Source organism: Dromiciops gliroides, chromosome 2, assembly GCF_019393635.1.
Source record: "Dromiciops gliroides isolate mDroGli1 chromosome 2, mDroGli1.pri, whole genome shotgun sequence".
NCBI lineage: Eukaryota > Metazoa > Chordata > Mammalia > Microbiotheria > Microbiotheriidae > Dromiciops > Dromiciops gliroides.
The window spans coordinates 631,422,262-631,436,789 of record NC_057862.1 but is presented as its reverse complement, the minus strand read 5'-3'; the positions used below and the strand labels follow the sequence as shown (position 1 = coordinate 631,436,789).

Here is a 14,528-nt window from a genome sequence, read left to right as displayed (position 1 = left end):
CCTACACACACCCCTCCTCTCAGAGTCACAAAGATCCAAATTCTGAGTGACAGAAATAATCTCTGACTGCAATAGCAGCACTATAGCATTATTATGAACTGCCAGGTTAAAAAAACAACTGAGCAACAAATTGAATGGGACAAAATCCCATTGGAGTGGTGGTGGTAAAATGGGGAAGCTGTGTGCCATTCCACTAAACCTTAAGAAAAGAGCCCAGCAATCAGCTGAGGCCAGTCTGGAACCCCAAATGTTACTTGAAGCAGAGACCTATTCTTGTGAACAGTGAATTATTCAGAGGAGGATATGATGCTTTGAGATCCAGCCTGCAAGAAAACCTGCAACCAGAGTGGAGGGAGTCAGAAAGTTAGCAATTGGGAAAAATGGCGGGGGGGGGGTGAAATTATCAAAGGTCTCAGGAGAAAAAATAATTTGATCATCACAATAACATTATTCCCATTAGACAAATAGACAGAAAGACAGAGACAGAGAGACAGACACAGATGCACAGGCACAAACAGAAACACAGATTTAGACACAGAGACAAAGTGACAGAAAGATTGAGCATGAGAAGAAGATGATTGAATGATCAATGGAAAAAAGTTCCTAGTCAACAGACATGGGTACAAATGTAAGGGCCAGTAGATAGTTTATAGTTGTCAAGGGAGAGAATCACCTCGTTCTCTGTAAGAGATCTTCAGGGAAGACATGAATATTTCAATGTGGAGATGGGAGGAAGATGAGAGAACTTATGGTAATATTATCAATCTTTTCAATAAGAAATAAAATTCAGTTCCTGAGCTAATGTGGGTAAGGGTAGTGAAAGATATGAGGAGAGAACAGAAGGTTTGAAGTTAGGACTATGGAAAGTGTGAGTACATATTGCCAATCAGACATGAATGGTGAAATTCATCATAACAGTAAATTTCATCCTACTGCAAATTTCTTTTTAACTTTGAGGTCAATAGATTGGAGTGGGGAGATACTTGAGATGGAAAGACTAAATGTTAAACCAGTAAAAACATCTAGGTACCTTTTTCTACAGCCTTGAGAGAGAGCAGTTGCCTGTTTGAATGAGGACCCGCATTGACTGTGGCTTCTCCTACTTTTCGTTCTGTTTACCCCAATCCTCCTCCCAGTGTTCCTATTGCCTCTCACCACCACCTCTGACATAGACAGAGGTCTACTGTTAGGAGACAAGCTCCCCAACTTTGAGGGGAACATTAAAGTCAGCTGCATCTGTTTCTACAACTTCCTCAAATACTCATGGAATAGTCTCTTCTCCTTCTCTCAGGACTTTACCACAGTGTACACAACAGAGGGGGGTAGCATTCTGGAAAGCCCCAGAATTTTCCAAGCAGAATGGTAAGATGATCATCCTTTCTACTGACTCTGTGCAAGATCATCATGCCTGGTATAGGGATATCAATGCATACAATAGAGATAAGACTGCAGAGAAACTTCCTTTCCCCATCATTGATGATCACAAACAGGAACGTGACATCAATTTAGGCATGTTAGACACAGATGAACAGCATGGGCAGGAGTTGCCTATGACAGCTCATGTACTGATTTTTGGCACAGGGAAGATGATGAAGCTATCTATCCTCTACCCTTCAACAACTGGCAAGAACTTTGATGAGATGCTTAACGTGGTGGATTCTCTTCAATTGACAGCATACAAAAAGGTTGTTAGTTCTGTTTACTAGAAATGTGAAAATAATGTCATGGTTCTAACAACTATCTCTGAAGTGGATGACAAAATAACTTTCCTAAAGGTGTCTTCACCCAAAGAGTTTCCTCGCACAAGAAATATCTACAGTATACCACATAGATTAGTCCAGAAAGATCACGCACAGCTGTAGGTAGGGATCCCTTGAAGATCTCTACTGGCAGGGATGCTAGCCTGCCAATCATGTCTTCCTACAATAATTGATTTAAATATCTTGGGGTGAGGAAAGTCGGGAGTCTTTGTGTGGCTCTACTAATGGCTTGTTAAATTAAAATGATATTACAAGTCACCTATGATTCCTCTCTTTGCACCTTTACCATCATTTCATTTAGGTCAGTGAATCCCCTTGAAATTCTGCTATCTCTGGGAGGGCATTGTTCGAGCCTTAAATTCTCGTGAGATCTGTTGCAATCTCAGTAGCCATCTAACTAGTACCATTGGAATTTGGGAAAGCTACTACTTAAGAGCATTGCAGAAGTAGCGCTTCGTTAACCAGCTTAATAGACAAAGGCTCTCTTTTTGTAATTATTCACTTGAGGGCTGTGATAATTTAACATGTCTAGTTTTGAGCTTTACCTCACTAAGTTTATAACGAGAAAATTGTAATAATTTAGGTGTTTCAGATACTATTTTTTTCCCTTCAAATGTTGAGTGTTCTAACCATGGGGGGAGGGTGACCTTGGAAATTTTTATCTTTCCAGAAGATAACAGAGAAGCAGAATACAGTCTTAAACTATTTTGTTAAATTGGGAAAATAGATTTCTAATGATGTTACAGTATGTGGTTGGGACTGACTGTAGAGAAGCGGCACAATGTCCGCTAGTGATGTATAGAATTTTGCGGGGGACCATAATTATAAGTGCCTTTTTAAATGTTATGTATCACAATGTGAAAAATTGTTCTTAAATGTTCATAATACTAAAGGCAAAGGAAGGGATCAAGATTCTATTTCTTTAATGTCTCTGCAGTGGATACTTTTTTGTTTCCTGATTTATATATTTATATATTTATTTATTTATTTTTGGTGGGGCAATGAGGGTTAAGTGATTTGTCCAGGGTCACACAGCTACTAAGTATCAAGTGTCTGAGGCTAGATTTGAACTCAGGTCTTCCTGAATCCAGCTCTGGTGCTTTATCCACTGCACCACCTAGCCGCCCCATTTCCTGATATTTTGACACGAATAAAAGTGTTTTCAAACTAGGGAAAATCATATATAGGTCAGATCAATAAGAAACAAACATTTATCATGCCCCTACTATGCATGGGCAAAGGGACTGTCCTAAGCACTTGGGATGCAAAGAAAGAGAAAAGAAAACAAATAATGATTAGAAAAATTAATAAAAAGAACAAAATAATTCCTACTTTCAAGGATCTCATGGTTTAATGGAGGTGAGTATAAAGTAAGTTCGGTGCTATATGTAAGTACAAATAAGGGTCAGATTGTAAGACATTGTGGAGATAGAAATGATAAGTTCTGGAAATGATTAAAAATATGGACTGAGTGAGGAATTGAAGATTAACAGTGAGGTAGCAAATTTGGGAGACAAGAAGGATAGTCATGCCATCGACAGAAATAGCAAAAGATAAAAGTTTGATTTGGACAGAAAATGTGCAGGTCAGTATAAATCAATTAATCAATAAACACTTTTAAGCACCGATTATATGTTAGACATGGTGATAGGTACTGAGGGTACTGAGTGTAATTGAGGCTTGCTTTACACATGCCCATGTCACCTAAAAATGAGGCAGCCGCCTTGGAAATGCTAGGGATTTTCTGTTGAGAAAAGACATTCATGGCTCCCCTATAATTTATATGAGAGTAGCATCCTTTCACTGGCTGCATAGCTAGGTCAGGTTGTGTCTTTAAACCTGGCAGACTGCTATAGCCTAGCTCTCCTTCATGCTCAGAATGAGTAAACTTGAACCCTCAGTGCAGACAAGGTGAACTGAATCAGTGAGGGAAAAGGGCTTCTTCCTAATCTAGCCTTTTAGGCTTGATGGCCATAAGTGGGCCTAGAATGTTTATCTTGTTCTGCTTTGTTTATTTGTCTCAGTTTGAGATGGAGGTAGAAACCCCACTGGATCTGGACTAAAGCCACGGTGGTCCTTGGAGCCAGAATTCATTTCAGCCAGAAAGCCTGGCAGGGAAGAGCGTGAGGCTTTCCCAGTCTGCTAGTTTAAAAAACACAGCCTGTCCTGTCTATGTAGCCAGTCAGTGGAAGCTTCTCCCACTCTTATTTAAGAGAACAGTATGTCTTCTCCCAGTAAGCAGATCCTTGACATTTCCTAAGTGATGGCCTCCATTTTATGTGATCTGGGCATACACAAAGAAAGTTCTGGCTACACAAAGATAGAACTGAAACTCCCTGTACCCTTAAAAGCTTAACATTTAGTGGAAGATATAAGTGGTACATAGGGGCAGTTAGGTGGTACAGTGGATAGAGTACTGGCCCTGGATTCAAGGGGACCTGAGTTCAAATCTAATCTCAGACACTTACTAGATATGTGACCCTGAGCAAGTCACTTAACCCCAATTGCCTTAAAACATCTGGTGCTATCAACAGTCATCCTGATATATATCTTGCCACTGGACCCAGATGTCCTTTGGAGGAGAAAAGGAGGTTGGTGACCTTACACAGCCCTCCCTCACTTAAATCCAATTCCGTGCAAGTCATGATATCACCCCAATGTCGTGGTACTCTTCAAGAATGAAGGACAAATAACAACAACGACAACAACAACAACAATGTGTACATAAAATGCACACACATTGCTGTTGTTCAATTGTTTGTGTTGTGTCAGACTCTTCATGACCCATTTTGGAGTTTTCTTGGCAAGGTCAACAGAATGGTATTCTATTTCCTTCAGCTAATTTTCAAATGAAGGAACTGAGGCAACCAAGGTTAAAGTGCTTAATCAAGGTTAAGCAGCTAGTAAATGTTTTCCTTACAGCAGACCCAGAGAGCTCTATCTACTGGGGCAACTGACTGCTCCAGACACATGAGAATATGTTCATATGCATATATATATATATATATATATATATATATATATATATATATATATATATATATATATATATATATATATATATATATATATATATATGTATATGTATATATGTATATATATGTATTCATGTATATATATGTATTCACGTATATGTATACACACATGTGTATGTGTATATGTACATATGTGTGTGCATATGTACACATGTGCATAGGAATACATACATATATACATAAAACAGATTTACTGGGAGAAGAGGGCTCTATCTTCTGGGTGAATCAGGGAAGGACTCATAGTGCTTGAGCTGGTTCTTTTTTGTTTGTTTGTTTTTTTAGTGAGGCAATTAGGGTTAAGTGACTTGCCCAAGGTCACACAGCTAATAAGTGTTAAGTGTCTGAGGCCAGATTTGAACTCAGGTACTCCTGACTCCAGGACCAGTGTTCTATCCACTGCATCACCTAGCTGCCCCCTTGACCTGGTTCTTGAGGGAGAATAGAGAGTTCAGGTGGTGTGTTGAAGAAATAATGTTTCCCTAGGAAAAAAAAAATAGGTGGGTATAGTCATGATGTGAAAGGGGGGGAAATGAAACATGTTTTGTTCTTTTGATTTCAATCTGCCTGCAGGATATCCAGTTTGACAAGTCCACTAGGCAGTTGGTAACATAGAATTAAACTATTGAAAGAGATTTGGTCTGGATGTAAAGATCTAGGACTTAACCATAGAGAGATTGAATCTGAGTACTGATGAGAGCAGAAAGTGAGAATATAGACAATAGGATGCAGGACAGAGTTGTAGTATGTATCCACAGTTGGCAGGCTTGATATAGATAATGATAGAGCAAAGAATATAGAGAAATGGTCAGCTGGATAGGAACAGAACAAGAAAAATCGGCATCATAAAATCCCACTGAGATGAATCTATGGAGAGAGGGTTATTAAGGTTTGTATAGGACTTAAAGGTTGATAAAAAAAAAAGTTTTTACATAATTACCTCATTTTAACAAATGCTAAAATTTTGCAAATGTGTAAAACAGGGAAGGAGGATAATGAAAGGGCAACAAATTTGGTGATTAGGAAACTGTTGGTAGCTGAAGAAGAGCAGTTTCTGTTTAGTGATGAGATCAGATGCCAAACAAGAGGAGATATTAGTGAGAAGAAAGTATACATAGCAAAGTATATGTACATAAAAATATGCATCAGCACGTGTACATATGTGTGTGTGTGTGTGTGTGTGTGTAAAGATGCATTTATGTATATGTTTATATACAGTTTTTCCTGGAAGGTTAACAGAGAAAGGAAAAAATATGATGTTAATTAGAAAGAATGATATAGAGTCTATTAAAATGTGTTTGTTTTAGGATTGGAAAGACTTGAATATGTTTGTAGGCATCTGGGAAGTTATTGATAGAGACTGAAGATAAGAAAGAAAGGCAGAATCAAAAAACACACAAAGAGACACAGAGATGGAAATGGAGATAGAGAAAGAGATGGAGACAGAATGAGACATAGAAAGACAGGAAATAATTATGGGAATTGCAATTCAACAAACATTTCTTAAACACCAACTTTGTGATAGACGCTGTTCTAAGTTCTGGGAATACAAATAAGAAAAATAATGACAGTTCCTACCCTAAAAGAACCTACAATGTAGTGAGAGAAACAACACAAAAAAAGAAGCTTAAAAGGAGGTTTGGGAAAGGGTATGATGATGGTAGAATCAAGTCCAAGGAGTGAGCCTGGTGGGGAATGGCTAGGCTGTGAGGCTTCTTTAAATGGAGGCTTTAGGAACAGATTTTTGCTCTCTGCTCCACACCAATCAGAGAGTACAGTCTATTGAGGGTACAGATGTGATGTGAAGTCTAGGTACCAAATGTAATGCAATCTTCAAGATGATGAGTTTCCTGATTAATCAGCTGAAAAAAAAAATAGGGAGAGAGAAACAAGAATACATGATATAGTCATTTTCTTAGGTGAAGATGAGGGCCCCACATCTCCAGACTGGACTGAAGGGCAGGAATAGAGGCCCCTCTGATAGTATACTGATCAGATTTGTTTATGGCACAGAGCTAAGAGGAATAGCTAATAGATAACCGATAAAAAAGTTTCTGTGAGGTGAAAATTTGGATTTAATCTCCCCTATTTTCTTAATATTTGGTTGTGATTTGTCAGATAGCAAGGTTGCAACTTCTACTTATTTTGGATTCACTTGAGGTATAGTTCATTTTTTCATCCCCTCAGTTTTGTTTTGTATATGTCTTTTGTAAAATGTGTTTCTTGTAAGCAACAGAATGTGGGGTTCTCTTTTCTTATCCAATCTGTCACTTTTTTTGTTTGTTTTATTAGATTATTAAATCCCTTCACATGTAAAGATAAAGATTTAGTTTTATATTCTCCATCTGTGTCTAATATTCAAAATTTTTTGTTATAACTTTTTTAGTCTTCTGCTGTAAACACCATATTGTTATTTCAGTTACATTATTGTTGTTATTGTGGTTGATGATGATTTTTTGTTTTTTCATTTGGGTCAGACAATTGGGGTTAATGACTTGCCTAAGGTCATATAGCTAGTAAGTGTCAAGTGTCTGAGGCCGGATTTGAACTCAGGTCTTCCTGAAACCAGGGTGGGTGCTCTATCCACTGTGCCATCTAGCTGCCCCTGATGATGATTTTAATGCAGCCCTTTTCCCACTGGCTCTTTTCTCCTCGCTTCCAATTATCTCTTCTCATTCTTCCTTTCTTTCTACTTGTTTTATCTGGTTATATAATCCTCATCCTTTTTCATTTCAGGTAATCAAGACAATTGCCTTTTCCTATCCTCCCCTTCAACTAGTCTCCTATTCATTATTTTTTTAATTTCATTTTTGGACCCCATTTGAAAAATAATTTCTCTTATTCTCTTCATTATCCATTATCTATCTGTCTAAGCTAGGCATTCATTTTCTTATTCCTCCTTTTTTTGTGTGTTCCTCATGAAAAATCAAAGCTTCCAAGATATCCCTTTTATTCTCTCCCCTGGAGTGGATTTTTACCACTGCTTTGTAGTACTTGCCACACAGATTTCCCTTTTCCCATTGTGTCTCCCTCCCAGAACAATGCTAATTAATGTGTCAGAGAGGACATTGACCCATGATGGCTGGTTCCTTCTGTCATATCTCTGATTGTGGAGTTCATTACTAATCTAGAAGCTCTTTTGCTTTTTTCCTCCCAAATTTAACATAAAATCAACACCCTGCATGCATGCTCTCCCAATCCAGCAGATCCTGGTTGCCTCCAGGGATTCAAATTTCCCTCTCCTAATAGAGGACAAGTACACTTTTCAAACACTGAATATTCAAGGCTTCAACCATTGTCCTCTTTATAACTCTATTGAGAAACACAAGTGGTCATATGCTATGTAATTAATGAATATCTCTGAATTGAATTGAATTGATTCCACATTCTCAGTTCTTGGAGTGCATGATTAGTTTGCATGATTTAGTTTAGTAAAAAGTGAACCAGTTAAAACATTTCTTAAGTGGGATTTGGGAACTCAATGTTGCAGGATGAAAATCTGAACCCAGAATGGGAAAAGCAGGCATGCATAGTTAAGAAGCTTAATTACTTCTTAATTTCTATTTGTGTTCTAATTGTTGTCTTTGTACAATTTGGATTAATGCAGAGATTGGGTGGAAAGATGCCTTATGAATCAAGAAAATGGAAAGTGATGGTGACAGCAATTGTAGAAGGAAACGACTTTCATGGTCTTTTACATTTCATATGACATACCATTTTCCTTTTTAATGGACGATTTTAGAGGATAAATGAGATTATACACATAGTGCTTTAGCTCCCTTAAAGGAAAGCATTGTATAAATTCACAATATTATCATTATCAAGAGAATTAAATGTACAATAAGCCCCTTTGGAGGAAAGGTAATAGAAATGCATAACATAGTTTCCAAACCTAATGTCTGGGTGCAGAAATAGGTACCCACAGGAATGCAATAGATTTGAAAAAGCTGACATACCCAAATATATTAACCCATACATTAGGCTTACACAATAAGAATAAGATAAAATAACTCCCATTTCAATAATGCTTTACAATTTGCAAAGCACTTTTCTCACAAGGACCCTATGAGGTAGATACATTCATGATATATTGGCAATATGTCTAAAAATAGAAAAAGAAAAGAAAAAAGGAAAGATAATAAAAGGAAAGGAAAAAACAGGCTAATGTTCCTTGCTGCAAAGCACATTTAAGAGAAATACTGATTTTTTAGGATAATTCTCAAGTGGAATAATTTGCAGATAATTTGAAAGTTTGAAAACCGTTAAAACTACTTAGGCCTAATGCGTACAGCCTGACTCCCAATTATGGCTTCCAGTTCTCTTTCTCCTGTGTTAACCTCCAACTAGTTTTGAGTTGTATTATTTATAAGCTTAAGTAAAAACCAAGCAGCATTTTTTTGTCTTTGCTTTCCATAAGTAGGCAAAACAAAGTTATTTATCGACCACTCCACTTTCAATTTTGTAAGAAATAAAAAGGAATATTTATAGTAAGAATAGCATATTCATAAAATATAGATGTGGTACAGTAACATGACTACATTTGTGAATATAATCTCCTTCGAAGTCTGTTGGCAGAATAGCAAGTAGTTGGTCCTTTATGAGGTTTTCTTTGATCACACTTCTGTATTTCAGTCTTTGATCAAGTCTCACTACCCCCCATGTTTATCCCAATATGCTTTTATTCTTTTACATCCTGCTAGTTTGCCTCCCTCTCTCCTAAATATTGTTTTCTCCAAGAACTAAAGACTGATTTTCCATCACTTTGGCTTACCCAACCTCAAATTTGGGTTCATTTCCATGACATAAATATCCTTTGCTAGAAAGCTTTTGAGCCTGAAAATGAATTTAAAAGAAGGATAAAGAATAAAGGGGAGGTAAATTTCAACTCATTGGGGAAAAGGAGTTAGCACTTATTAAGCACCCTCTATGTGCTATGCACTGTAGTAATCATGTACATAAATTAACTCATTTGATCCTCACAACAATCCTAGGAGATAGATGCTATCATTACCCCTCTTCTGCTGATAAGGAAAGTGAGGTAGTCAGAGGCTAAGAGAGTTATCCAGGGTCACACCACTATTGAATTTCTGAGAAGAGATGTGAACTCAGGTCTTCTTAACTCCGGCACAGCATTCTTTCCATCGTACCATATAGCTGCCAAAGGCGTGGCAGCAGGGGTTGGGGAGGAAAATACAAAGAGAATGCAGATTCTAACCATTAAAGCTTTCCAACAGTAGAATGGGCTTTTCATGGGCATAAGGAAAATACCAATGAGGTTCAAGAATATGCAAATAAATCCATTTCGACCTTCCTCTGGAACTGACATAAAATGCAACCTCTTGACATCTTAGTAGATGATTTTTTAGAAATGCTGGAAGAAACAAAATCATAACTCTGCAGCCAATCTAGAGAGGATCTCTTTGAACTTTGCCAAGCTAGTCCTCAAATAATGGATATTAAGGCAGTTTGTTAGCAGGGCCAAAAGACTCAAAAGTCTTTTCAACTTAATAGTACTTTCCAGATGTCATGTTCTGTTGGTGAGAGTCACCTTCATGTCCCGATGAAGCCCCACAATAAGACATTAGGAAGATGATAACAATAATAAAAATCATAAAATGCCATTTATCCCTAGAGCTCTATAAGCCTTGAAAAGTGTTTCCTACATAACCCTTCTATCTATCTATCTATCTATCTATCTATCTATCTATCTATCTATCTATCTATCTATCTATCTATCTATCCTTGAGACTATTTAAGACCTCAGATGTTTCTCTATCACTCTTCGGGTCCACCACATTTTATTTTAAATTGAAATTTGGGTAGCCCATGATTTTTAGCTTTATTTTGTTATGCCTTGGAGATATTTGGCATTAAAATTATGTTCTGAAGAATTCACTATAAATTCCTTTTCAGAGGGAAACAAACACCAACAATCTTCAAACTCCAGATGTTACAATACCATAATGGGTCTCCACATTTGTCTAAATGCTTACAAACTTGAGCTATGACGGGACCTTTATTATAAGTAGGAAATTTGCCCCTGTAATTAAAGTTTATAGGTCCCATATAACACTTATTTCTTGTAGTGAACTATCATTTGCCTCACTCCCTCTCCTTGTGTGTTAGCTGCCTAACAGTTGACTCATGCTATCTTAATAGGTACCACTCATGTGAACCAATAAACCGCTGTGTGCTGCATAAGCCCACCTCAACCCACTCCCTCCTAGCCCCTGCCACCAGATCTTTCTTTTTTCTTATTTTATTTTATTTTTTTGGTGGGGCAATGAGGGTTAAGTGACTTGCACAGGGTCACACAGTTAGTAAGTGTCAAGTGCTTTATACACTGCACCCCCTGATCTTTTTTCTTATTATCTGATGAAGGTATGAAAACTCCTGCTCATGTCCCTGTTATCCCACAAAATAAGATTATAGGATCATAGGTGTTATATCTAGAAAAGAATTTAATCCACTGCCTCTCACATTATACATTTTATGTCCATTGCATTTAAAGAAAAATATAATATTCATGTGTACTTGAATAGGATACCAATTATGGCACACACTCAGATTATCACAGAAGATTAACAAATTATAAAAAAATATAAAATCTATCTCTTTTGTATGTCTCATCATAACTTTATACAATCAGCTAGACAAGGACTATTACCCCAAATTAACAGGTAAGAACAGATTAAATGGGAGTTGATGAAATTGAGACACAGAAAGGGAAGGTTAGTTTATAAGGTGTTTGAAGATAAGTACAGGATGTTTATAATTATTTTATCCCCAGAACTAATCTATAGTTATTTCATAGAGTAGGTGTTTAATATTTGCTGGATTGAACTGAAGTGGTTGGCCAAGACTTAATAAAGAATCAAAATTCAAATCCAGATTACAAGCCCTATATCAAGCTGCATACATGGTTAGAATTACTTGAGACATTACCTAGAATATGGAATGTTTCATAGGAAGGAGAGAGCCTACTTTTTTCTCTTCTACTCAATGACAAAGACAAAACAAATAGCCCAACAGGAGACTCTTGTCAGTCATTTAATCACTTATGAGTCTCAGTTGTTGCAGAATTAAGTATCATGGAAGTCTAAATGTAGATAATCTGGAGTCATTTGGGGCTTTTATTTTCTTACTGTAACTTTATTTTGATATTTAAAGCACTTGGAAGTTGAAAGGAATATAAAGTTATTCAAGTAAATAACAGTGGGAAAATATTCCCTCCTCAGGTAGAGGGAAGGTAGGTTTATTTATTATGTAAGTCTAAGCCCATAAAAATATCCACTCTGCCTTCTGTAAAATGAATAAGTTGAATAATAGTCTCTGATGTCTTTTCTGGCTCTAACATTCTAGATTATATACTTTAATATGCTGGGTTATAAAAATATTTCCTCTTGTAATTTTTATGTTGTATCCAATAATAATCTGGTTTATGAGATTCTTTCCAGATCTAGGTTCTAACTCTTTTTTTTAAACTTTACATGGGGCTGGTGGTGTTGGGTGAGTGTTATTCCAGCTCTAACACTGGAAATTGTAATGTGTCTTCCAGTTCAAACAGTTTATGGATTATGGACTAACATTGTATGCTCAAAGGATCCTTCCATTTCTGATGGTTTACATTTCTATATCTTTATTTTATGAAAGCTAAAATCTTTGAAGTCGAAAATTTGAAAAGTGTGGACATTCATGGGTAGGCCTCAGGGAGAGTTGGCCACTTCTAATAATACTGAAAGATGAATACGATGGGTAAAATGCCTCTTGGGCAACAATAATTTATACCTTTTTGAAAGTTTTCTCCCAAATCCATGCACATTTAAAATTACCTGCCCAGTGGATAGTGCCAATGGCTTAAATGTTTATACTGGATCAAACCTTGTGACAAGACCAATAACCACAAGATTTCTCTAAACCCCCCAATAAAGGGGTTATTTTTTCCCTAAAAGGTGAAAAAGTTTTCCCTGGAGCCTAATTTATCTCTGCCTCCCTGGACTAACTAAACTTCCTGGTCAAATAAGATGAAAAAACAAAACAAACAAACAAAACAAAACAAAACAAACACCCAGTGATGTTGCAACAGAGCTTCTCCAAATTGACAGCTTCCTGAAGATTATGTAAGCCACTACTCCCAGCCTTGATGACTAGAATTTTTTCAATATATTTGGAGAGCCACACTATATAACCTCAGTTCTACTGAATTCTTGTTTCCTATATTTGTGTTTTTAGGGATAAGTGAACCACAATTTTTTTTTCTTTTATCATTTGATGTCTTGTCTTTTTTTTTTTTTGCAATCAAATCTCAAATATCAGGGTTGTGTCCTGTGGGCCAATGTATAAAGGAAAAATCTTAAATGATTTCCAAATCACTTATACTCACACTGATACCCCACCTCCTAATTAAAAAAAAATTATTTATTTATTTATTTATTTATTTTGTGGGGCAGTGAGGGTTAAGTGACTTGCCCAGGGCCACACAGGTAATAAGTGTCAAGTGTCTGAGGCTGGATTCGAACTTGGGTCCTCCTGAATCCAGGGCTGGTGCTTTATCCACTGTGCCACCTAGCTGCCCCCCTCCCCAGGTTTTAATCTACACACCCACCTTTATGCTCTTCCCTTGCCCTTTTTTTTCTAGATATATAAGTTGTTCTTTTTTGTTTTTAACACACTTCACTAAGACCGGGGTTTCAGCACTACCAACTCTCTATCTCTACTTATTTCTTCTCTGCCAGTTCTTCCTTTTATATCTCATTTATATGAGACATTTGCCCAGTTTTCTTTTTTAGAATCACCTCATCAAACTCAGATCAGTTTAAGCCTTTCTTTCAAACTACCCAAGTAATGATGACAGTAATAAGAGTACTGGTAATACTTTCACATATAAAAAAATAAATAGGAAGCAGCTAGGTGACGCAGTGGATAAAGCACTGGCCTTGGATTCAGGAGGGCCTGAGTTCAAATCCAGCCTCAGACACTTGACACTAGCTGTGTGACCCGGGACAAGTCACTTAACCCTCATTGCCCTTCCCCCCGCCCAAAAAAAGGAAATAGTTTGACCTTATAGAGAACCTTATAATTGGTCGTTACTCCTGATTCTTATGAGTTGAATATGAGTTGAATTTTCTTTCTTTCTTTCTTTTTTTTCGGGGGGGGGTGGCAATGAGGGTTAAGTGACTTGCCCAGGGACACACAGCTAGTAAGTGTCAAGTGTCTGAGTCCGAATTTAAACTCAGGTCCTCCTGAATCTAGGGCCAGTGCTCTATCCAATGCATCACCTAGCTGCCACCACTGAATTTTCATTAATTTGTGGGTCTTTTTTATAACAGATCCCTAAAAGGCTTTTGGTTCATTAAATGTCCTTTTGTTTCCATTCAAGATAATATTTATTTATTTGTTATTTTGGGGGTAAGTTTTCCTTGGTTCCAATGCCAGCTCTTTTGCTCTTTGAAATATATTGTTAAGAGACCGATGGTCCTTCAACATAATAGTTGCTAGGTCTTGTGTGAACCTATTTGTAGTTCTGTAGTTTTCATGTTTTTTTTTTTAATTCTTATTGCTTACAATATTTTTCTCCTTAACCAAGGAGCTTTGAAACTTAACTCTGCTATTTCTGTAAGTTTTCCTCCTGGGATCTTTTCCAGGTGATGATTTTCCCCCTATTTCTACTTTACTCTCTTGTTCTAGAAGTTCAAGACAATTGTCCTTAATAATTTCTTATACTATTGTATCAAGT

General features: G+C 36.9%; 1 pseudogene; it reads left to right on the top strand.

Moving 5' to 3' along the window:
* The window catches only part of LOC122739438, a 105,443-nt pseudogene extending 103,612 nt beyond the window's left edge, over positions 1–1,831 (top strand).
* The last annotated feature ends 12,697 nt before the right edge of the window (positions 1,832–14,528 follow it).